The 26,625-nt window shown below is 35.6% G+C and overlaps 1 protein-coding gene and 1 pseudogene across 1 annotated transcript in view; one reads left to right on the forward strand and one right to left on the reverse strand.

Annotated features, from left to right (window-relative positions):
* Nucleotides 1–26,625, reverse strand: part of Rock2 (Rho associated coiled-coil containing protein kinase 2) — a 157,585-nt gene that overhangs the window by 109,534 nt on the left and 21,426 nt on the right. The gene's annotated exons all lie outside the window — the stretch shown is intronic.
* On the forward strand, nt 17,174–17,940 carry LOC109684862 (protein NipSnap homolog 3A pseudogene; annotated as a pseudogene).

The following is a 26,625-nucleotide window of genomic DNA, read 5'->3' on the forward strand; positions in this document are numbered from 1 at the left end:
AAACTAATACTATGAGAAACAGTAGAAGTTCTAAAGTCTGAGTACCAACCATCATTTCCCTGATAATTCCTCTGCATATTGTTCCTTCATTTCTGGCTATAACAGTACCTTAAGTAGGAAGAATAATTTCTGATCAGTCAATTTAGGTACATGTTACCTTATCAGAGTAGATACTGTCTACTAAATTTTAATTCCCTGCTAAAAAAAAAATCTCCTAAAAATATTCCATTTTAAGGTATAGACATCTGTCAAAGCTTTTCAAATTATAAAATTTAAATATGTACTGTTTATTGTTTGTGCATTACAACTCAGTACAAATATGTACTGTTTATTGTTTGTGCATTACTTTAAAAACTAATGTACAGTAAATAATCACAAATTTAAGTAAACACCAAAATGTAAGTAGTAACAGCAAACAAAAAGAAAATGGCACAACTGACCCTTCATCTTTTCCTTATATTAAGCTTTTATGACAGAAATTATACGGACAAAAAGAATGGCAAGCTAATCACATCAACTTCTCAAAAAAAGCTATGACCTGAATCCTATATGAAATGGGGAACTACAACGAGAATCACTAATGAAGTGCCAGGTAATATGATAAAACTTGCATCTTAATAACAAAACTATCTTGTATTTGATTGAGAAATAAAGGAATGAACCGAATATTTAAGTAGAACCTATGATTTTCTCCAGCAGGTTAACATTTTTAAATGATGGTGAGCAAGTTCTCTCAAATTCAAGAGAAAACTTTACCAACATAGGAAGACATTAAGGGGGGAAAAGAAAAAAAAAAAAGCCCCAAATTATGCAGAAGTGCCTCCCTAAAGCACAAACAGTAGCTTCAAAAACCCTTATACTGTTCCCAATCATGATGTTAAACCACCTGGTGAAACTGCAAATGCACCTGAAGAAGCTGAAAAAACATTTCTCCTTTGCTTAAAAGGCAAAACAAACAAACAAAACTGACTGCTAAGGATATAAAGACCTTCACAGGCCTAACTCTCAAAGAAAAAAGCTCAAGTCTCAGGGATTTAACAGACACTGTGATGCTGGGTACAGATGCTAACAGAGATTTAATTATGTTCATATTTTTATTTGAATTACTGTTTTTGTTACTCTTCCAGTTCAAAGTTGTATAGACTTTGTACAGTTTGATCTATCTTATTTTCCCCCATCTCTGTTAGTTATGGTACATGAATTATGCAAAACACAAAGCTTTTCAGTATTTCTTATTTCATGGGCTGGCTATGTAGCTCAGTGGTAAAGTGCCGATCAGCATGCTTGAGGCCCTGGATGGTGGGGGGGGGGGGGACAAAGAGAGGGAGGGAGGGAGGGAGGGAGGGAGGAACGAACTGATTTCATGTTAGAGATTGTCAAAATGCCACAATTGGCAAGATGCTTAACACCTAGACAACAGAGCCATGGAAACAAATCTCTGTAATTTGTAGATGTTATTAAATGTCCTCAATACCATCAAATACTTTACCAATTTTCATTAAATTTAATGAAAAACATTTGAAAAGCCTCATGTTTTGCTTTGTTCCAAAAGATCTTTACAAAAACTCAGACACCATTGGGAAACACTGATTATTCTTATAACTTTTGTTTTAAATGACTAAAATATATGAGAAACAATATGGTCAAAAATGTTCATTTTCTTGATGACAAGCACCCTTGGAAGGTGCTAAGAAAAAATAACTGAAAAGCCAAAGAAATGAATAACAGAATACATTACTTACACAACTGAAAGTACACACATCCACTAATCATATCAGTTTAAATATGTGTTTGATACTGTCATAATGAAGAAATAACTAGAGAAAATATAATGTATTCTCAATAGCAAAGTATTTTTTTTAATAACCTATGTTAAGGGAAATCTCTAACCATAGTCACCGCTGGTACTTCAACTGAAATACAAACTTGCTTCTGGAACAACATGTGTGTTACAACCATGAAATTCACTCAAGGCATCATTTCATAGAGCAAGCTTTTACAACTAAGACATTAAGTCCTTAAGAGTAAAAAGTGATGCAATATATCACCTCATCAACAGTAAAACATTTTATAAGTAAGATTGCTAGGTATAATAAAATATTTTCAATCCTCTGTAGTAAGATAAAAATGACCATGAAAAGTATCCAGTTTCATACAAAACTTTTCTGGTTTATCTGTCACAATGCACTTTTTAAAAGTCACTGAACTTAGCAGATAAATTACTTATTTTTCTTCTAAAAGATAAGCTGCTACAAATGATGACCTTGCCTCATGATACCAAGTACCTATGAATAGCATGTTAGTAGATATTTTTGGAAAAAAAGTAATAGATTTTTGTCTAAGTGAGGTTGATATTTTAACAATAACAAAAAACATTAAATGTTCTTTTTTGAAAGAAATTAGTACTATAGAGGGAATAGTCTGAAAATGGATGTCTAGAAATGTTTCCAGTCATACATGAGTATTACTGTGTAAGATGTTTTACATCTTATTATCAGTAAATCACGTCGGCTAGCCTTCACTTTTTTAAACGTTTTAAATATAATTTTCTAGCCCAGTTAAAAATAAGATGTTCAGTAGGTTTTCACCCCATTTGTTATAATATAAAAGTGTAACCCTTTCTGGTTAGTTTTGAAGAACTTCCCTCCATCAGAAAAACAGAAACTTACTACCTGAATTTCAACAACCACAAAAAAGAGTTACCCTTACATAATTAATTTGCCAAAAATGGCAAATGAGCATTGTGATTTAGTAACTGCAGTCACTGACGTTTATGCTTATTCCACCTGAATCTTTGTGAAATTTCAAAAAATAAAAAAACCAACTTATGATAGTCCTCAAAAGCTAGTAGCAAAATAAGCTTATAATCTGATCTTTAAATCACTATAACAATAGTATGCCAAAATTTTAACAAAGCATATTTCATTTAGTGAAAAAAATTTGCATATCATTAATAAAATAAAGTGATACTTAAAAAAAATACTGTATTGGTAGAATTACCTTTAACTTTAAAACTTGTTTTATGTGCATTTTATGTTTATACTATTTCAATACAGTGATGAATGTACACAATTATAAATAAAAACACATTTATTGGAAAATACTTTTTTAAATCTTTCACTGATGGGGACACAAGTTCAACAATCACAAATTCCTTAGAGACAAGAAATTTTTTATCTTTCTTAAAGTGAAAACTCATTTTTTACCTTGTGCCAAAAAAAAAAAAACCCATTGTATAAGTAAGTATGTATATAGCAAATGAGTCATTTTCACATCAAAGCTTACCTTCTCTGTATCTAATCAGTAATGCCATTCCACCTCGGTCAAGTTCAGAATTCCTCACCTTTGTCCTTTCAGTTGGTTCCTCTGTACTTCAGACACTAGCTGTTCCATTACCCACTCCATTCTCATAAGAATTTTCAGATTCTTATGACTTCTTACCTATTCATTAGTTTCCCTGCCTCTAATCTTCCTCTGTTCCAGTCTGTTTAATCTTTTTAAATAGAAATCTGTGCATTTCAGGCCTCCTCAAAATTATTTCGTAGCTTCCAAATGCCTGGAGACTAATTTGTTATCTGGCCCTATTAGCCCTCTCCAAATCTTATTTTCTATAATTTTACTACCCTTCATTTACATTTATTCTAGATTTATACTGTCCAATATAGAAGCCACTAACTATGTGTAGCTATTGAGCAACTGAAACATGACTAGCCTGAACTGAAATGCATTGTAAATACAAAATATACACCAGGTTTCAAAGACTTAATATCAAAACAAGAGTGTAAGATATCTCATTCATATTTTAAAATATTGACTACCTGATGAAATGATAATACTCTGGTTACATGGGATTAAATGAAATATATTATGGAAATTACCTTCATCTGTTCACTACTCAGAAGATTTAGGCTACCAGAAAATTTTAAACTGTATTTCTGGCTCATATTATTCTTACATTGGACAATATTTTCTAGACTGAACTTTCACCTTTGCACTGACTTTTTCTATATTCTCATTAACTGCTCATATAGGTCTTTCACCACAGAACATTCAACACTCATTTTTTCTTGAGGGGAAGTCATGTACCATAACTAAATGCTGAGCCTAAGAAAATGTTCTTCAGTCACTTCTACTTGTCCAACTCTTATCTATTCTCAAAGATGAGTTCAAATGAAATATCTCCATCAATGTTCCTTCATGATCCTCAGGACAAAAATCTGCCTTCAAGGAAGATGTCACATTGTACTTAAATATATATTTGCAAAGATTGTCTAGTCTATTAGCTGCAAATTCCTTAAGAACAGAATGCTTAAAATTCAATTTGATTCCCCTAATGTATCTGTCCTGATACCTTACACCGTCTTCCCTAAAATATTAAATCAAGTATCAATAAGAGGACCGGCAATACAATCATGGAAGATTATGTATTACATTTAGTAAAGTAAGAAAACTGGAATTTATGGGGGTATTTTTTCCCTGTCCTGTAGAACCCAGGGCACTGCACATGCTAGGCAAGCACTCTACCACTGAGCTAGATCCTCAGACTTTGGTTTTATGAGACAGGATCCTGCTATGTAGTTCAGGCCAGCCTTGAACCCTCTAAGTAGCCCAGGTTGGCTTCAAACTCATGGTTCTCCTGTCTCTGCCTTCCAAATGCAGGAATAACAAGGTGTGCACCATCATGCCAGGCCTTGTTAAAGTACATTTCTATAGATATACAATTCAATCATTATTCTGAACCTCTTAAAATGACCTTCCTTTCACATTCATCTCTAGCTAAAAACCTTGTTTTCGGTGATATCAGTCATAACTTACTACTCTCTGAAATGATGGAGCATGTAGGTGAGGTAAAGTATTCTCCCTTGCTCCTCAGGCCCCCTCTAAGACCATTCTTCCTCCTTCCCTCCTGAAAACTCTGAACTTTGAATCATATCACCAGTGACTCACTACCATTTATCGTTAAATCACCTTTTTACCCCTGGGCTCAAGAATCTCAGTCTCTGACATTTTGGCTCCTTGCTCAATGTCACTCTCTCCAATACTAATCCTATCATAGACATCCATTCCTATGGTAACATCACTTGCAACATCTCCATAATCTCAATTTTAAGCCTCCTGTCCTTTAACACCATCTCCTATTCTTTCCAGCTCATCTAATATCTCAACTCCAGTAATCCTTTGACCCAACAGAGACCTTCAATCCAGATCCTATCATTTCCAGTCTGCTTCGTCCTCCCCATTCCCATGTTTACTCTCTACATAACTTAAATTCCATAGCCAATCATCATAATTACTACCTTCCACTTATACCCTTGCTCATCTGTCTTAATCACTGTCCTGAAAAACTCACATCCCTAGTTATCCAACACTCTCTCTACTCAAGACGCTGATTCACATTCATTCATATTCGTTCTCATTCTCTCTCCTCACTCTTTAGAATTCACTCCAATCAGTCCTCACCCTACCATATTAACTAAATCATTCTCAAGCTCATCAATGACGGACACAATGCCAATCCAATGATCATTTCTCAATTCACATCTTACATGACCTATGAACATCTTTAGATAAGTCTTTCACTAACTACTTCTTTAACAACTTTGTTTGTTTTTGATGAAAGTACATGTTTTTCCCATACACCTTTCTCGTTACTTTTTCTGTCTCCTTTACTGGCTTTCTCTGCTGTCCATGGGTCTCTTCTATTTTAAGTCCATTCACTCTGTAAAACTTAGCTTGTCTCATATTTTTAAACACAATCTATGTGCTGATAGCTTCTAAAATTCACTGTCTATCCCACCTGAAATCCTGAATCAAATCCCAAGTCTTTCAATCAACAATATCCAAAATGTACCCTACCCCTTCCTACAATCACTTCCTCCTTCAATCTCCCACTTTTTGAAGAAAATATCATTGTACAAAAACTAGAGGGTGGAAGTGATACTAGAAACATGATTTTACATAGTCACAAAGTGTCTCTCCACAAAAACTTACCAATTACAAACAAGGGAGGCCATAACTAGAAACTTGGCAGATACCATCTTTAATCAAGTGATCAAAGTTAACATTCCCAATAATGGAATAAATCACATGCCATCCAAAAGGACATTAACAACACAGCATCATTTCTGTTATATTCCAGTCCAAAATACATATCCTGGATCTAATCATCAGGAAATACTGGGCAAACTCAAACTCAGAGATTAATGATTTATAATCTTCAAAACTTTCAAAACCATGAAGGTCAAAATAGGACGTTTTAGAACTGTTCTAGAATGAAGAAGATTAGAATAGGAGTTGGATAAAATACATGATCCTGGATTAGATTCATTTTTAATAAAGAGTATTATTTGGACAATTAAAGCTTGAATGGTGTCTCTAATAAAGAAATACATAAGTTTCTTTTTAAAGAAAAAAATCATTTCAAAATAAAAGGCTTTTTTTTTTTTAAATAAAATAAAATCACAAATAGCATGTTCTGAACTTGTTATTTCCTTTTGGAATGCTCACTTCCTTGTATCTGCATGGCTAGCTCTTCTATACCAGATCTTCACTTGCAAGACACTTTTCCCAGAATACTATAGTGTCTACTGCTAACACCTCATTTCACATCCTTTTCCTCATTTTACTTTCTTTCTCTTACCACTTATGACTATCCTCGTGGTTATTAGTTAGTAGTGGTTATTGACAGTTAATAGCTATCATCTGGCTTCCCACTAAAATGGAAACTGATAATCATGGAACTTTTATCTGTTCTGTTCAGTTACATTCTCCAAGGGCCTAATTCAAGCCTAAAATTTCAGGCTTGAAATGAGGTAGGTGCTGAATAAATAGGAACTCATTAAAGGATTGAATTCACATAAAATCCTATGAACACAAAGGGTTAAAAATACAATTACAAGGATCAAGGTGTGGTGGTCCACACATGGGAAGCCTGCAATCCTAGCCCTAGGGTCAGGAGGACCTCCAGTTTGAGGCTAGCCTGGGATATACAGTTAGTTCTAGGCCAGCCTCGGTGCATAGCAATTCCCTATCTCAAAACAAAACAAAAACCCACAATTACAAAATAAGTTACTAAATCAAAACAAAGAAATACTGAAATGGGTTAAAAAACAAAACAAAACTCCACTGATAACCTACAGCTCTGGGGTGTCACTTCAACAAGTATGCCTACAGCATAAATAAATGAGCTATTATCAGTTCTCTAAGGAGCTGAGCGAGCAAACCTCAGCAAACAAAATCATAATATTGTAGCCAGCTAGTAAAGCAAGAAAACACCTACCAAAAATATCTACAGACAAAAATTAACTATCACATTTGACTGAAATACACAAGTACATACATAGAGCAGACTCTCTAGGGGGGAAAAAGAATGACATCAAGTTCCTTCAAATAGAGTGAGGTGGTGTGAACCAAGAAACATATGTAACCAAAGTCTTTGTTATTTTATTACTACATTTCTTTGAAAAACTCCTAAGGCTGTATAATTAAACTAAACATATGGCTTCAGTTAGTTCCAGTATTACAACAAATCATTTGTATTTAAGGAAAAAAATGTAATTCAAAAAATCTGAAAATGTTCTACAAATGAAGTGGTGAAATCAGTAGCATTTCACTACATAAACTGCTTTTTTCTCCTGATCTACCAGGTAATAAAGTTGACGTTCTTTCTCAAAATCATGACAGACAACATTATCCTGAGTTAGCCTGGTGTGCACTGCTGTAGTCCCAGCTATTTAGGAGGCTGAGATGAAAGGATCACTTTGGCCCAGGAGTTCAAGGTTAGCCTGAGAACATAAAAAGACTCTGCATATGTGAGGAGGTCCCAACCAAACCAAGAAAAATTTCTGAAATATAAAAAGTATGTATTTTTAAGAGTAATAATTCGAGAACCACTCTATCAGACTGTAATAAATCAATAATGTGTGGTTCAGAAATCTCTCAGGGAACCACTAAAGTAAGAGAAGAAGAAGGTATAATAAATTAAGGGAAGGGGTAAAATAATCATAAATAATCCAAAAGGCAATAAGGAAATGGTAGCATACAAGTGGGATAAACATTAAGCAGCAAGTATTAAGATGGCAAATTTAAACCCAAACATGTCAATAATTACATTAATTATAAATGGACAAAGTAACAAATTATAATAAGAAAGAACACAAAATGAAAACGGACCCAAAGGAAATAAGATAAAAAAACACAGTTCATAGTTCAATGATTCTATATTTATATGAACCTAGTAACAGCTCTGAAATAACTGTTACAATGTATCTTTTATTTCATAGAACTTGTACCAAAATTGACAATAAGCGAAGTCACTAAATCTAAAATTTCAAAGGCCTAAATCCATGGTTTGTTTCCTTACTATAGTAAAACTAAGCTCAAGGATAATAACAAAGAGCAGACTCCTTTCACTTACTGCATATACTTTTATAAAGGGTAGATCCTCTAGCTCAGTGTTCCTCTTCTCTAATGCAAACCTGGCATGTGCACAACATCATCTTGAGTCCTCGCCGCTCCTATGAGACACCAGAGGCTCGGCAAATTGATGCAAACATGTGGCTCTGGGTACGAGTTTCCAAGAGTCCCTTATTTCTGACTCAAAGTCCCATGTCTTCTGCCAGAATCTATGAAATGATAACTTACTAGGCTGCCAAGGTAAAATTTCACTGCCTGCATAAATCCTGACAGAGAGGTGTATATATATATATATAAGTGTATGGATGAATTCAAAACAATTATGCTGAATGAAGGAAGCCAGACACACAAAAATAATGTGGGTTTTTTTGGGTTTTTTTACTGTAGGTTTTAATTTCTATGAAGTTCTAGAAGAGACAGAAGGAATCTACAATAAAATGAAAGATTAATGACTGTCAGGAGCCATGGGATTGCCTACGAAAGGAAATGAAGGAGCATTCTAGAGTTATAAAAACTCTAGAAAAACCTTGGTTGTTGGTAGTGGTGTTATGTAAGTATGCTTATCACAATCCAACAATCTACACTTAAAATGTGTGTTATTATTGTATGCAAATGTCACTCAATAAAATTTATTTTTCAAAACTTATGTATGCCATAGGGAACTGCAATTTTTTAAAATCACATATCATAACACACCTATTAGAATGGCTAAAATAAAAAAAAAAATCCTAATTGCAGACAAGGATGCAGAGCAACAGGACTCTCAGCCACTACTAGGAGAAATGCAAGTGGTACAGATACTATGGAAGACAGGCAATTTCTTACAAAGCTTAAAGACAGTCTTATGGTATAATCCAACACTCCCAAGTATTTTACCAAGTGCACTGAAAACTCATGTTTCAATATTTTTCATTCTCTAACATTTGCAACTTTTAAAAGAAAGCATTTTCATTGTAAACAAATTTTTATTATATTATTACAAAAATACGAAATGTTAGTCTAAGAAATATGGGAAATAAGAAAAACAAACTGTAGCATCATTCCTAGAATCTGCATGAATACATAATCCTTTTCATACCCAGATGTAAGTAATCATAGCTCAAAGGTTCTTTAGTAGAAGTAACAGAATAAAAAAATTTATCCAAGCAATGGAATACTGAAAACTAAGAATGAAGTAGATTTAAATGTGTTAATAAATATGAAGAGTTGAATGAATACAGCATTCTCTCTCTCTCCCTCTCTCCCTCTCTCTCTCTCTCTCTCTCTCTCTCTCTCTCTCTCTCTCTCTCTCTCTCTCTCACACACACACACACACACACACACACAAAGTGGCCAGGAAAAACCATTCAGTCAACAATCTTCATTTCACAATAACAATAATATTCTCCTCAAAGTCCAGGGTAGCAACTGCAAGCAACACTACCAGTTTTCTGATTTGGTGCTGTCTTTATAGCAACTGTGGATGACCTATGTGCTTTGTCAACATGTACTATAAAGAAACTGATGGAGATTTTTGCATGTGCTGTCTTTTCAGTTACTTTTATTCACTGAAACACAGTACATCTTAAATGCACTTAAAGTACTATATAAATGGTTTAAGACGTGCCTTACCAGTACATCTGTTGCAACCACACATTACAATGTTCAACATGTATTAAGTCACATTTAAATGAGTAAAGTAAGATCATGTATCTCCCATATTTTACATACCATCAAATCTAAGCAAGTTTAAGGAAAATCTCTACATGTCATTAATTTTGATTTCATGGTTCCTTGTAACAGAGCACTGTTGAAATCAACTTACAAAAGCTACTAAGCCACACATATCATAATTAAATTTAGCAAGTATCCTAGCACCCATGATTCACCGTTTTGCACTTGACATTAAAGATATTCTTCAAATAACTAAACCATATTATGGTATGTGATAAAGCCAGACAAATATAATGCTTATGATGGAGATCCTTGAGAAATTACTCATCTCTTTAGATGGCATTCCAAAAGCTTTCTCTTATGACGAATAGCACAAAAAATACAAAAATGTGTATTAATGAGTGAGACTATAATCCTTAAAGGCAGGGAATGTGTTCAAAAAGCTGAATTGTTTCATTAAAATCTCAGGAAAAACAGCTAAGCATGTTGGTACATGCTTATAATTCCAACTACTCAAGAGACTGAAGTAGAAGGACTGAAAGTTTGAGGCCTTCCTGGGATACTCAGTGAGTTCAAGGTCAGCCTAGGTAACTTACTAAGACCCAAAATAATAATTAAAAAAAAAATCATAAAAGGGATGGTGAGCCCTTGGCTAGCATATACAAAGACCTGGATTTAATTCTAGTATCCTACACCTCTCCAAAAAAAATTCTAGAAAATAGATAACCCAATTACCTAAATTAAATTTGTCAAAATGTCTACATATTAGGACAGTGCTATAAATTGGTAACTAAAATACAACTAAATATGGTGGTTCATGCCTGTAATTCCAGCTACTTAGGAGGCAGAGACCAAGAAGATCATGGTTCAAGGCCAGTGTGGGCAAAAAGTCAAGTGAGACCCTATCTCACAAACAAACCAGGCATGAGACCAACCCTATAATCCCAACAACACAGACAGCATAGGTAGGATAGTAGTACAAGGAGCACAACACCCTCTCCAAAAAACAGCTAAAGCAAAAAGGTCCAGGGGCATGGCTAAAATGATAGAGTATTTGCCTAGTAAACACAAGGCCCTGAGCTCAAACCCCAGTACTGCCATGTGTATATTTATATATTATATAAAACTAAAATAACTACTTATAGCCTGTCTTATAAAATAATTTAAGAGAAGTAATCAAGGAATGCTCCTTGCACTGAAGTGGTTTATATCCTAGATCACATAAGCTTAAAATAATTATAATAAAAAGTAAAAGCTATGTTAAAAGGATAACATCCCCTGCAGATGTGCCCATGTAATGTGTCACAAAGGAAGAGGACCATTACACAGAGCAATGCCCAACAGGAAGAGAATGACTAAACAAAAGTTCTAACCACTTAATTCAGTGTTTGAATGTTTAAAGACTTCATAAAAAGTTAGTATCATAGAGAAATTCTTATGCTAGAATATTAAGGTAACAAAATGGAAACAAACCTGAATATAGGACATATTCTAAAGAATTGAAAAAAAATTAATTAAACTGCCAAGAAAACTGGCAAAAAAAAAAAACACCTAGTAAGTTATTTTCTCTGGGTGGTCATACTAAGTTTTTATTTTTAATTCTTTGCATGTTCTAATTTTCTCTAATGACCATGTATTGCTCTTAAACTAAGGAATGTAATACATTTCTAAAAAGACATCCATTGTAACACCTTGGATCTGGACTGTTTCCCACAGGTTCATGTGAATGCTTAGTTCTCAGGGCAGCAGTGTTCAGAGGTGGGGCCACTGAGAGCTAACTGGAATCATGAGGGTTCTAAGGGTTCTAACCATAAATGGATTAACCCATTGATCAGTTTCTCTCCCCCCCCACACACACTCCTGTCTGCCATGAGGCAGTCTTGTTCCATATGTGCTCCCCCAACAGACCCAGAAGCAATGGTGCCAAGTGACCACAGACTAATACCTCTGAAACTGGTAGCCAAAATAGACCTTTCCTACTTTTAGTGATTTTTGTCATGTATTTTGTCACAGTGACAAAAGGCTAATGAGTACCCGCACACTTTTTTCTGGCAAGCCAAAAAAAGAAGCAAAGTCCTATTTGTTAATCGGACACTGCAAAGACCTAAAATCACAGGGTAAAAATCAATCAAACTGTAGACTGGTGAGAAAGGTAGGCTTGACATAGATGAAACACCTTACCTTTTAAAAAAATATCAACCAGAAGTTAAAACCAGTAAGAACATTAGTAAATGGCATATAGCTAAGATTTGTACCAGAGACCTTCTTCAGTTTACATTCCAATTAGACGTATTTCAAATAGTCAATGGGATATTGGACTAATCTATATAACTGTGCTATCTCAGTACAGTAGTCACTAATCACATCTTGTTATTGTGTACTTGAAAGAAGTCTAGTGCAACTTAGCTACATAAAGCTAATGGTTACAATATTAGGCACAGAAGTATTTAGATATATTCTAAGACAGGTCTCTTGGAAAGAACTATTCAATACAGCACTCAAACTTAAGAAGTTGAAAAAAGAGGTAACAGTCAAAGTAAAGAGGTAAATTACATATATACAATATCAGAGGTAAGGAGAGGTGATAGATAGGTCTTAGAGCCCAAGAAAATTCATATTTTATACATTTGTATACATAATTTACCAATTTTAAAGTTTTCATTGTTAAATTTACATCCATACTTTTGTCAATTACTAAAGAGAAAGCCAATGGCCAGATTTATATATATATTTTAAAAAAGCATTAAAAATTTTTACAGCATAGGACACACGTGAGCAGCTGGGAATGGGGAATTCTTAATTTCCTGCACTCCGAAAAAGGAAAGACTCAACTAAAAGGTTACATAAACAAGAACTTATTCTCAGGTGTTCTGGCATCTCTCTGCTACTAGTGATTCTCTTTCAGGTATGCAACCTTCATCTCCCTTAAGAGATAACAGGTAAAACAGGTTCTGGAACACTAAGGCTTTAAAAATATTTTGCCATAACAGATAATAAAACTGAAATTTCTTTAAAAGTAAGTAAATATTTTATGTAAGCATTTACTTTAAGTAATTCTTGGCATGCTTTGGCTTCTAAGGTGCGATGTGTCTATCCTGTGACTGTTATACTATTCCAGAACAGTAAGAGTGGGCAAAAACAAAAGCTGCATTGAAAATTCTCAGCGAACTAAGTGACTTAGACTGAAATCAAGCTGTTTCATCAGATCCTAAATGCAGCAATTTAAGAATTCTAGTACAATTAAGAAAAGTAAGCAAAGACTGGATCAAGGTTAACCCTCACATATGGTATATACCTTAAGACTAAATTACTACTTATTTTGAATTGATGGTAGTATTCAGTTCTGCAGATTCAGGAAGGTATGGGTAAATTCTGGAATAATGAGATAGCAAATGAACAAACACACACTAAAAGACATGCAACTAATGTCAATATATTAATAATAAAAGTGAATACAGCCACCTTTACAAAGCATCACCTAAATCAAGAGAACTAATTTAGTAACCAGAAGGATCTCAGGGAAAAAAAAAAAAAAAAAAAAGATTTAAAGGTGGAAAAGCCTGTCTTAATGAAAATAGTGTGTGATTTTGAATCAAACTTCAAATGCAATATGAACTCCACCAGTACTACCAAGCTATGTAACTTCTCTAAACCTCAAATAGCATCAGAAAAACAGAGACGGTAGTACAATGTTTCAGAATTGCTATAAAAAAGAAAGAAAACATCTATAAAGCACCAGACACATACATTAAAGGAACTCTATGAAGAATAACTATCAATCCTTGTGTTTGTTCATTTAAAACAGGATCTTACTATGTAGCCCAAGCTGGCCTCAAACTCACAACAGTCCTGCCCAGCCTGCTGATTAATATTAATCTCTAAAGAGCCTTCTCTCTACATTTCTAAAAGTATTATTTCCATATTAAAGAAATGGGCTGGCAGAATGGGTGAAATGAGAGTGCCTGCCTAGCAAGCATGAGGCCCTGAATTCAACCCCCCAGTGCCACCAAAAGGAGGGGAGGGAGGGCAGGGGAGGGAAGAAAAGGGGAGAGGAGGGGAGAATGGTTATTTATTTATTTACGGCAGTATTAAGGATTGAACTCAGGGCTTTACCACCTGAGCCACTCTCCCAATCCTTTTGCTTTTAGTGTTTGCTTTTCACATAGGGTCTTCATTTTTGCTCCAACTGGCCTTGGTTAGTGATCTTCCTACTGCTACCACCTGAGTAGCTGGGATTACAGAGGTACACCACCATGCCCAGCTTGTTTTTGAGATAGGGCCTTACTAACTTTTGCCTGATCTGGCCTCAAGTGGAGATCCTATCTCAGCCTCCTGAGTAGCTGAGAATGATGGCAATTTTGAAGCATCTGATCAGTTTGGACTGGTTCAGCTGCAAGAGAGAAAACACCAAGTCAGTCAGTACTTCCAAACATTTTAAAGCTGATGTAGTGGCTTACAGGGATTCTAAGGAACTCAGGTTCCTCAGCTTTGTTACTGTCAACATGAATACACTGCTTTCCACCACATGATGTGGGACAATAGGTCAGGCATTAAAAGGGAGCAGCAAGGAAAGGGCACATTCACTCTCGATCAGGCTATTGTTTGAAGCTACTCACAAAGCGCTTATAATCCATAAGTGTTCATAGTCCATAAGCCACAACTTACTCAGGTGGTCAATCATACACAGCCACAAAAACTGCTACATAGACAGTCTTCTTCCACTCAGCTCAAGCCCAACTAAATCCCAGAGGGTTCTTTCAGTGCAAAGTAGAAGATAATAGACACTTGAGCCACTAGGTCATAGTATCACAGTGTCTATATTTTTTTTCAATTTTCTTTCCTACTACCAGTTTTCTTCATTATACTAACTCATAGAATACAGTTATAATTAGCTCAATTAGATCTCACCTTAAATAACAGCACTGGGTCCTTTGACGAGGTAAGAACAACAACAGCAAATATTTTCTGCCATGTATAAGCAATGTGATAAACACTCTACATAAATATAGCACATAATAAAGTTATTTCATGCAGGTCTTACTCTGGTCTTATAATGGATTTTATTTGTGTTTAGGGGATTCCCTTTCAGCTGTCTACTCTACCCTAACTTAAAAAAACTAATCAACCAGGAAAAGAAAAAATGAAATAACAACTTTCAAGACACTATTAGTCAGTGAAGGACAGCAGTCCCTAAGAGAGAATAAACCAAGTAAGCCCTAATTACCACCTAAAGGCAGTTTCCAGACCATACCTGGAAAGGGAACATAGGCTGAGCCAAGCAATCACCCTGGATGAGGAGACAGAAGTAGAACCCAAAGAGGTCAAAGCAGTTATGGAGCAGGGTGCCAGGGAGGAAGGAGATGTAGAAAGAAAGAATGCAGATGTTTAGAAAGTCCCATCATTCAGAACAGAACTTCTCAGTGCATCTGTAAAAGATTTCCTTGGAGCTGATGGAGATTCCTGCCATACTAGATAAATTGGAAAACCTTGTAATTCATGGGAATTGAGCTACAATATTTGTGTCAGTCTGTTTTCTGGTATTATCACAGAATACCACAGAGTGGGTATATTATAAACAATAAAAGTTTATTTGGCTCATGGTTCTGGAGGCCAGGAAAGTCCAAAACCAAGGAGCTAGATCTAGAGAGGATCTTCCCACTGCATCATAACATTCAGGAGAGAAAAGGGAGAGGCAGAAGTCAGAAAGAGAAAATCAGGCCAAACTCATCCTTTTTATCAGGAATGCACTCCTTTAAAAACAGTATTAATCTATTCATGAAGCTCAACTCTCATGTCCAATCACCTCTTAAAAGTCTTACCTTTTAATACTTTAATTCTGTAACAGCAATTAAATCTCAACATAACTGTACTCAAAAGGGTTTTGCCTCAGTAATGTGGAAAAATTAGTCCTAGATTAACCACTAATCTTTATCTGTGTTAACAAAGCAAAACACAAAGGAATTAAACTGCAAGAGTCACAACTACATCTTGGGACAGCTCAAGACCACTTATAATAAAACAAAAAATTAAAATTGACAATGTCTGGCAGGCAATAAAAATTACCTAGGAGCAGGAAAATTCAATGTATACTGAACAGGAAAAAAAATGTGAACTGAAACTGATCAAGGAATGACAAAAATGGCATGAATAATAAACATTTTAAAAACAGCTGTAACTGGGTTCCTTATATTCAAAAAGTTGTAAGACATTAAAAAAGAATAACGGACTCATGCTACAACATGGATGAATCTTGAAACCACCATGCTTAGTGAAATAAGTTAATCACAAAGGGCAAATATTGTATAATTCCATTTATATGAATTATGGATGAGCAAAATCAGAAAGAAAATATAATAGAGGTTATCAGGGGTTAGAGGTAAAGACAGGAAGTTACTGCCTAATAAAAGTGCTTCTGCTTTAGGTGATGAAAAGTTTCAGATACAGTGACAATGGCTGCACAATGTGCATGCACTTGGTACCACTGAAAGGTGCACTTGAAAGGAGATGGAATGGCCAATATCATGTTATGTGCATTTTACCAAAATAAATTTAAAAAGAGATTCAGGAAATACTGAGAATGTTAAGTGGAGACGTATAACACATAAAAAGAATATCAAAATTTCTAGAAATAAAACAATACCATGTGTGAGGTAAAAGTACACTGGATGGGACTAAAAGGAGACTAGAAATTGCAGAAGACAAAGGAAACTAACACACAACAAAAGAAAATATCTAAATGAAATGCAGGGGAATGAGGGGACAAAACAAAATGAATGACTGCAAGCTGTGGGACCACATGAAGAGATCTAATATACATGTATTGGAGTCACTGGGAGGAATAAAAGGATAGAACAGAAAAAATGTTTCTTGAAGAAGTAAGGGCTCAAAAGTCCCCAGATCTGACAAAAACTAAAAAAGCACACAGATCAAGAAGCTTAATCAATGCCAAAACCAAGAAATATGGGAGCCCCAGCTGCACCTGCCACTGGATTTTCCACTCAGGAAGCCCTACGAGGGCAGGGGAGTCTTACACAGGACCCCAGCAGGCTACCTTCCTGGGTGCTGTAAACCACGCCATGCTCACCCTGCAAAGCTTCTAGCCAGCATGCTAAGCATGCAGGTGCTCATACCTCAGGGGTGCTCATCTTTTGCTACAACTCCCAAACAAAAAGATGGAATGTTTTATGAGTTTTGTACCAATTACCTTAAACCCTTAATAATGAATGAGTCCCAGGAAAATTTTAAGAAAAACATTCATTTTTGGACAGATCACTGTGAATTGTTTAGATATCATAGTGTAGAATTTGGAAGCAGAATGAACACAGTATTTCATATTTAGAAATATGACAATTTTGCTTATCAAGCTGCAGTTCAGAACGCCATGGCCAAAGATAAGGAATGGCAAGAACAATTCCTCATTCCAAATTTGATTTAAAAAAAAAAAAAGAGTGAGACTTTGCACCATGGAACAAAAGAGAAAAGGCTTCAAAAGAAAGAGTCTATGAGCTAGCTACATTTCAGATGAAACCTGGAGGCCCAGTTCTGTGGGGGGGGGGACGGGGGGGGGTGATGCATTTAAAAGGTCAATGAATGCCCATGTTGATCTAGACTACATTAAACAAGTTGGTGTTTGCCGCAAATACAGAGCACTCAAGAGATCATGTTCTTTGGTGGAATGAAAACCCAGATAGTCCTGCAGCTGGAAGACTGATGTCTCATGAGAATCCCAGAGCTGTGACTATTTGGGAAAGCGTCAACTACCTAGAGTCTCAGCAGAATATGCTTCTGATTCCTATAGTATTTTCGCCATTGAAATGGTTTTCTACTGAAATACCAAGCATTTCATTAACTGGTATAAGCTGTGTCCACTAATGATGCTTAAATTCTCCCAAGAGAATTATTCACAGTTTTATTTGAATTATTTGAATCACTATGTCTCTTGCATTTTTTAAAGTCACTTTTGCTGTTTGTCACCACCACTTCAGGATACAGTTGCTGAAAAAAAGAAAAAAAAACAACAAGAAATATGAAGAAAAGAAGAACCAAGACACCTTCCTGAAATGTGTGAAAGAAAATGATCAGAAATAGAAGGAAGCCAAGGAGGTAAGTACCTGGGTTCAAATAAAGCATCATCCACTCAGAGAAGGATACTTTGTGAGAATCAGTGAAAAAGAACCTGAGTTACTAGAACCTATAATTCATGGCATATAAATTAAAAAAAAAAAAAACCAAAAAACTCTAGACTGTTTAAAAAAAAAAAAAACAGTGGAGAGCAACATTTCTAGAAAATGGAAAAAAAAAAAATCAACCTAACCCATAATAATCCTTGAGTCTAGGAACTGAAAACTGTTTTACAAATTTTGGGAAAGTGAACAGTTTTCATTACTGGAAGGAGGAAGGACCACAACAAAAATTCAGAAGTTTTTCAACAAGTATTCATCTTATTTTTTTAAAGAATTCCCAATTATACCAATTCTACAGCAGTCCATCTATTAAAATGGAGATTTAAAAACTAGATAGATAAGTCAGATAGGCAAATACAGATAAATAAATGAATAGATATGAACTGAATTGTGTCCCCTTCACCCAAAAAATAATATTCACTGGTGTTCTTGTAAGGGTGTAGCTCACTGGTAGAATGCATGCCCAGCCTTTAAGAGGCCCTGACACACAGAAATATGAGGGATGATTTATTATTTCTTAATCATCACCTCAGCTTCTTCCTTAATCTTGCTCTCCAAAAAAATCTAAAACATAGGTTTGTCACCTCCTTTATTTTGACTTTACCACTACCATTTTCATTAGTATCCCAGCCAGACCTGTAAAGAGAAGACTTGAGAATAACTCAGTTTCAATGCACTACTGATCTATCCTCTCATTTGACAGCAACCCAGTCTGAGAGCAAGAGTCACAGCAGTTCTCCATCTCTTAATCATTTGCACTAATTTGAAAGATAATGCTCTTCATCACCAGCAAAGAAACAAGATCAGTGGCGATAAGAAAGATTCAAAGTCCAGGCTTCAGATGGCAGTTTCATTATCTTAAGGTTACTTTGCAGAATTCCAAGAACATCCTTAAATGTTCCACACGAACCTTTAAATGACTTTATAAATAAAAGATGATCGTGTACCGTTCCTGTAAGTATGTGTGTCTGCGTGAGGGGGTGTTCTGTCTTTGGAAAAGAGAGAAATAGGGCAAAAAAGTTGAACAATCACTGATTTAACAAATATTATGAAATTTAAATGGTTTTTAATGTTAAAACACTTAATATTGGGTAGGGCATGGTGGCACATGCCCGATAATCCCAGCTACTCAAGAGGTTGAAGATAGGAGGACCAAGGTTCGAGACCAGACAGAGGGAAAGTTAGTAAGACTCTATCTCAAAAAGAAACTGAGCATGGTGGGCACACCTGTGGTCCCAGCTATTATGGAGGCAAAGGAAGTCCAAAGGCCAGCTAATCAAAAGTGGGAAACCCTACTTGAAAAATAAAAACAAAAGGACTAGAGGGTGTAGCTCAAATGGCAGAGCACTTGCCTAAAAAGCACAAGGTCCTGAGTTCAAACACCAGTACTGCCCACCACAACCACCCCTCAAAAAAACAACACTGAATATTACTACTTTTCTAAGATACCCATCCAAGTTATCCAAAAGTAATAGCTACAATTTCTTGCACAGAGCTTGAAGTTTTACTTTGGAAAATAAGTGTGATAGTGAGGAAAGAGCACTATTTTATAAACCTAATAACAATGATTCTTTTCCAGCTCTGCCATTTATTAGGGGCATTTACATTGAACTAATCACTTAGCCTCTCCAAACCTGTCCTCTTCACTCATGAACTTATGAGGAACATCTACCCTACCTACTTTACCAATTTTTTATAAAACAAGACAACATGCACTCAGCAAGATAGTAAACCTGAAAGATGCTACAGAACAAATAGCTTTCTTTCTTTACTGAAAGAACTGAGTGAGATTATACTGGTAGACATGCTAATCAGACTTTGGGGGTAAGAATGCTGGGGACTGCACCCAACTACCACGGAGCTATGCCCAGCTACAGACTTTTGGACTTTAAAATGATTTTTAATACAGATATGTAACAGATTTCTTATGCTTTCTACTCTCTCAATACTCTTGCCTTTCCCACAATGTCACAGTGTTAGAGTCATACCCTTTACATATAATCCAGCAATACTGCCCTTTGGTATTTACCCAAAGAAGTTGAAAACTTGCACCCACACAAAAACTTAAACATCTTTGCATAGATTTGCTAATTCTTGGAAGCAACAAAAATGTCCTTCAGTAGGTGAGTGGTTTAATGACCAAGTAATGAAATTTACTTGGTACTAAAAAGAAATGAGCTACCAAGCCATGAAAGGACACGAAAGGAACTTAAATGCACATTAATAAGTGAAAGTAGCGATCTGAAAGAACATGAAACTTTGATGTCACTGGAAAATGACACAGACATCAAAGAGAGCATTTTATAATGGTGCCTTACATACTTACTAAGACACACATCCTGCTGAGCACAGCAGCATGTTCCTTTAATTCTAGCACTTGAGAGTCTGGGACACAGAAAGACCTTAAATTCGAGGCCAGCCTAGACTACATATTGACACCTTCTTTCAAAAAATAAAAACTTTTGCTAATATTATTATTATTGCTACTAACAATAACTTTAATGGTATATCATAAAAACCTTTACTCACTAGGATAGGTCTCATACACCTATTAAAATCCCATTTTAAATATTCATTTTCTATAATTTAAAGTTTTATGTCCAGTATTTATACTACCATTTTTCCATAAGCCGACTACTTTACCCACACTTGTCACAGCAGAAATGTCCACAAAGACCATGACTTCATACCAGCAACCTCTAGTTGAAATTTTCCTTTTAGTCCTGTAGACCAACTGCCCATAATTAAATACATAACTACACTGGTTTCTGAAAATCATTATTTTAAATATATATCTGTCTTCCACATCCAGAATCTGACTTTCAACCAAACCAAACAGAACCCTACTGAAGTTTTTCCACATACTACATAGTAGCAATATTTGGGGAGTTTGCATTTTTATTTTAATTTGCAGAAGGATCCATATATTTTTTAAAAACCTTGAAGGTGGAAAGAAAAGTGGCTTAGCTTTAAATAAAACTTATTTAATATAGGTGGAAGTTGGGGAAAGGGAGGCTAAAGTGGCAAGTGGAGAAGCAGGCAGAAGTCAGATCATGAGCAATTTTGTGATTAACTTTTCCCTGAATGAATGGGAAATTCATTATTTAAGTAGTTTAAGGGATAACATGATAAGATTTGCATTTTGTAATAAGTAGTCTAACTGGAGTGCAGAAAATGTACAGGAGACTAGAAAAGTTGAAGGAAAGAATTCCAGGAAAGAGAACACCGTAATAATATAGAAATAATATGACCGACCATCTCTTGACATAGGAAAGTAGCAGAGGGATAGAAGGGAAACGAATCATTTTTAGAAGGTGTTGAATATGAGAACAAAGATGATAAATACATAATTTCTGGTTTGACCTAAGCCAAATGAATAGTGGAAAAAAAATCACTAAGTCTGAGACCACAGGAAATGAAGTAAATTTGAAAGTAAAGGGAAAAAAAGAATATGGTTGTAGATGTTATCTTTAAGAGCCAAGTGGAAATGCCCAGTAGGAAGCTGGATGTATAAGCCTAAAAGCTCGGAAGCAAGATTTTAGGTAGATAAAATGGAAGCTACCAGCATCTAAAGGATAAAGGAAATCCTGTCAATATACAAACCAATGAAAACATCAAAAAAGGCAAAAGCTAGAAAGAATTGACAATTGTTTCTATGGTTTTTGGGTTATTTGTTTTGTTCTGCGAGACATTTAAACACAATTAGCAAAGTGAACCAGAATTAGAAGAGAAATTAAAGTCAATGAGAGTTAATCAACAGAAAGGAAAGAATGAGATCCAGATCACAGTTAAAGAATCTGCCTGAAACAGCATGGTGGACAGCACAGCCAGTGAAACAGATGGAAAGGAAGAACAAATGGTACAAAGACAATAAACTGGTGAGCCATGTGCAGGATATTTAAGGGATCTCCTTTGGATGATTTCTATTTTCCCATGTAATAGGAAGATCACCTGGGGAGCACACTTTGTTTCTTAAGTTGAAAGAGAAGGACATTAAAATTACCCCTAAGAAGAATGAATTACTCTTGGCCCTTGATAGCTCAAGGACTGGATTCCATGAATTTGTAGCACCACTAATCTGGGTAGCTGTATGATTTTTCTCCATTAATACTTAACAAATACCTTTTATGTAGACCAGAGAGACAAACTGATCCTGAACCTAGATTTTTGCCAGATGCATACGATAGAAATTCAACAGCACAAGGAAACTGAGAATTCTAGCAAGAGGTTTGAAGTGATGGGCCATGGACTCTTGCCTACTAGTGAAGGAAACATTTGGAGGTGTTAAGAGATATCAAGAGTGTCAATGAATAAGATCTCAATGATAAGATCTTAGAGTAGAGCCTTTCTGATATGAACAGCAAAGCTGATTTCAGGTAGTGGTGAGATCCAGAGAAGTTCCATGGGATTAAGTGAATGAATGAAGTGAAGAAGTGAAGTGAAGAGCAGTAATGGAAACTGTAAAGCCAGGGTCCTGGGCACTCTTCACATAAACACCAAATTCATAACAAACAGTGCTACAACCTCTTGTAGAAAGAAAAAGTCTGTGAGCCAGATGCCTACATTTTCAATGAACAAGAGGATATGGCCCAAAAAAGCAGTCAACAGGTGATAGCCATGAGGCAAGGAAGAAAATGTATAACCCAACTACATCAGACTCAACAACAGGAATTCTAGTTGGAAGATTTTACAGGCACTACACAACAAACATAAGAAGGAAACCTCCTCCCATACTCTCCTATACTGGGAGATAAAGTAAATAAGCTATAAGCTCTACTAAAGAGGACTTTCCCTCAGGAGGAAAGACAGGTATAAGGAAAAGGTAAAAGTAGTATTTGGTAAAGAACTTGAAGATGCAAGTGAATATGTCAGCCTTAGAACAAAGGAGGAAAAAGTTTGAAAAGGAGAGGAAGAACAAGTGGGGGAATGACAAGAGATATGTTACATCTTGGCTCACATCTTGGGCAGAAAAGAGGCAATAATGAAATGAGGCTTTGTGGAGTCACTTCATGGGAAAGTGGCTCAGGGGACAGGACCCAAGAGTTCTCTGGAAGATAGACATCGAGCATCTCAGTGGTAAGGCACTGCCTGGAATCAATGAAATTAGAAGAGAGTCTGTTTCTAGTGTGGAAGAAAACTCGGGCCTCTCTGGAAGGAGCCAAATTAAATTTAGGTGATTGTATTGGCTTAAGTCTGCATGTAAGACTATCTAGGAAAGCCCCAGTGGCTAAGCTTGGTGTGTAAGGACTGAGAGAAGCTCACCACCTAGCACAGATTGCTAAAAAAGAAAAATCAACATTTGTCTTCAATTATTACTAACTTTCAGTTTGGAGCTTTGCTATGTTTCATAATGCCTGGAAGGGTAAGATTAAGAAATAAAATCTATTAACCAAATAAGACACTCCTCAATTTTCCCCTTTAAACCTAGTTTGTAAAATGGAGGGGTTGAACCAGAACCATTATTACTAACAGCTAAACACACACACACACACACACACACACACACATACACACACACACACACAGTAGTAGCAAACTCTACACACAGACTCTCAGCTGGAACTCAGATTAGCTATCCGAAGAAGCTTACTAAACACAAGGTATTATACAGCTGGTGTTAGAAATGGAGAAGAGACATAAAGATGAATACCACATGGTCCAACCATACAGGAAAGGAGATCCAGGTCTATCATACAACATAAATAGATTAGTAAATAATCATAATATAGTATGGTTATAATACCTTACAACAGACGTATATACAAGGTACTATGAGCAAACAGAAGAAAGAAATTGCCTGGAGTGGGAGGAAGGCAAATGAATAGGAATTAAAGAAGAGAAAATAAACTTATGGTGGGTCTTCAAGAAGGATCAAAACCCAGGAAACACTAACAACAGGCATTCAATCTCATTAGGAATCAAATATTAAACACGCATCATGGCTTTTTTTTCACCTATCAAATTGGCAGATACTGTAAAAGGGTATGATACTCAGCCTACCAACAATATGGAACTATATGTATTCTCGTCTCTGCAGAACAGTTTAATTTGTCATAGCCTTTTAAATAAGTCCAATTATTTTGGAATTTTAAATATGCATATTCTAACAATTCCATTTCTAAAAATCTACAAAAATAATCAGATGTGTATGAAAATATTTACAATTATGTCCACTGCAGCAATATTTATAGAAAAAAAAGAAATCACAACAGATATCAATATTGGAATAGTAAAATATTTGGCTAACTCAAATAATGGACTATTCTACAATGCCTAAAAAGAATTAGGTGAAAGATCCCCAAATTAATGGAAAAAAGGAGATTCAAAATGATAAAGTACTGTTTCACTGTGATTAAAAACAAAACTGTAAGCAGTCACATTTTTATATGCTTCAAGAAAAAAGGAAAATGATACATTAAGGTGTCATATGCAAAGAAAAAGAGAAAGTGATAAACATATTTTATAAGGTGGTTGCCTCAGGAAATTGAGATTATGGACAGAAAACTAAGAATTTATTTTGCTTTCTCTTCCATTATTTTTCATTTTTTAAATAGACACATTATTTTTATAAATTAAAAATGAAGTTTATTTTGTTGTTATTGTCCTGTGGGGGTTGTAAGTTGTTAAAAAAGAGAAAGATGGAGCATTCTAGGTAGAGGCAAAGCCACAGTATAAAAGAGCATGGTAAGTGAGACTATCAGGGAAAACAGACTGCCTCTATCCCTGGTCCTGCTTACTCCCTTCCCTTTCACCTCTCTGAGGATAAAAAGCATCAATACCCAAAGCCCATCATCTCTGAATTATAAAATCCCAAGAATTTTGCCCTATTTTTCTCTCAAGATGGCAAAGGTCCATCCCAAATCTCAATGCAACTATGCCCAGTGAATTAAATACACACACAAATTTTCATTCACTGATTTAATACTTACAAAGAACCTAATTATATGCCAAATAATATGCTACTTTGGAGGGTGAAAAAAACAGGCAAATACCAGAATAGTTTTGTATGTAACACCTTTTGGAAGACATTGATAAACATATCTAACGTAAGCTGTTTTACACCTACTTCTTTAACTGTCTGTAAAAAGAGCTGAAGTTCTACAGTTCCAGAACACTAACAGATTAACAATGAGCTCCTCACTGGATTTAATCCTCACAACTCCTTGAGGAAAGCAGATAGCATTCTAAAGTACAAACAATAGGAAGATCATCAGTAAGACACCTAATATTAACACCAGTCTTAATTCTTCCGATTCCAAATTCAATGTTCTTTCCACTATGTTAATCTGCCTCACTTTTAAAAGTATCTCTAAAAATAATCAAGACCTTTTCCTTTATTTTCTCCCTTCAATACCTTAGGGGGAAAAATTCCTAAAGAAAAATAATTTCTTTATTCTCATAAATTCATACAGGTTAAACACGGTTCCATTGTATGGGGTTACTCTAATGGAACTTTTTTTACTAACAGAAAATTATTTTATTGTGTCCAAATGTATATAAATGGAAAATGATACCTGTTGAAACTATTCCAGGAATTGGGGGAGGGGCAATTAAGGAGAATGACGGAGGGAGTGAATTCAAGTTTAATACATTTGATTTATTGTTAAGAACTTTTTTTTTTTCATTTTTCTTTTATTATTCATATGTGCATACAAGGCTTGGTTCACTTCTCCCCCCTCCCCCGACCCCCTCCCTTACCACCCACTCCACCCCCTTCCGCTCCCCCCCCCTCAATACCCAGCAGAAACTATTTTGCCCTTATCTCTAATTTTGTTGTAGAGAGAGTATAAGCAATAATAGGAAGGAACAAGGGGTTTTCCTGGTTGAGATAAGGATAGCTATACAGGGAGTTGACTCACATTGATTTCCTGTGCGTGGGTGTTAGCTTCTAGGTTAATTCTTTTTGATCTAACCTTTTCTCTAGTACCTGGTCCCCTTTTCCTATTGGCCTCAGTTGCTTTTAAGGTATCTGCTTTAGTTTCTCTGCGTTAAGGGCAACAAATGCTAGCTAGTTTTTTAGGTGTCTTACCTATCCTCACCCCTCCCTTGTGTGCTCTCGCTTTTATCATGTGCTCATAGTCCAATCCCCTTGTTGTGTTTGCCCTTGATCTAATGTCCACATATGAGGGAGAACATACGATTTTTGGTCTTTTGGGCCAGGCTAACCTCACTCAGAATGATGTTCTCCAATTCCATCCATTTACCAGCGAATGATAACATTTCGTTCTTCATCATGGCTGCATAAAATTCCATTGTGTATAGATACCACATTTTCTTAATCCATTCGTCAGTGGTGGGGCATCTTGGCTGTTTCCATAACTTGGCTATTGTGAATAGTGCCGCAATAAACATGGATGTGCAGGTGCCTCTGGAG

The sequence above is a fragment of the Castor canadensis genome, chromosome 12 (genome assembly GCF_047511655.1).
Source record: "Castor canadensis chromosome 12, mCasCan1.hap1v2, whole genome shotgun sequence".
Lineage (NCBI taxonomy): Eukaryota > Metazoa > Chordata > Mammalia > Rodentia > Castoridae > Castor > Castor canadensis.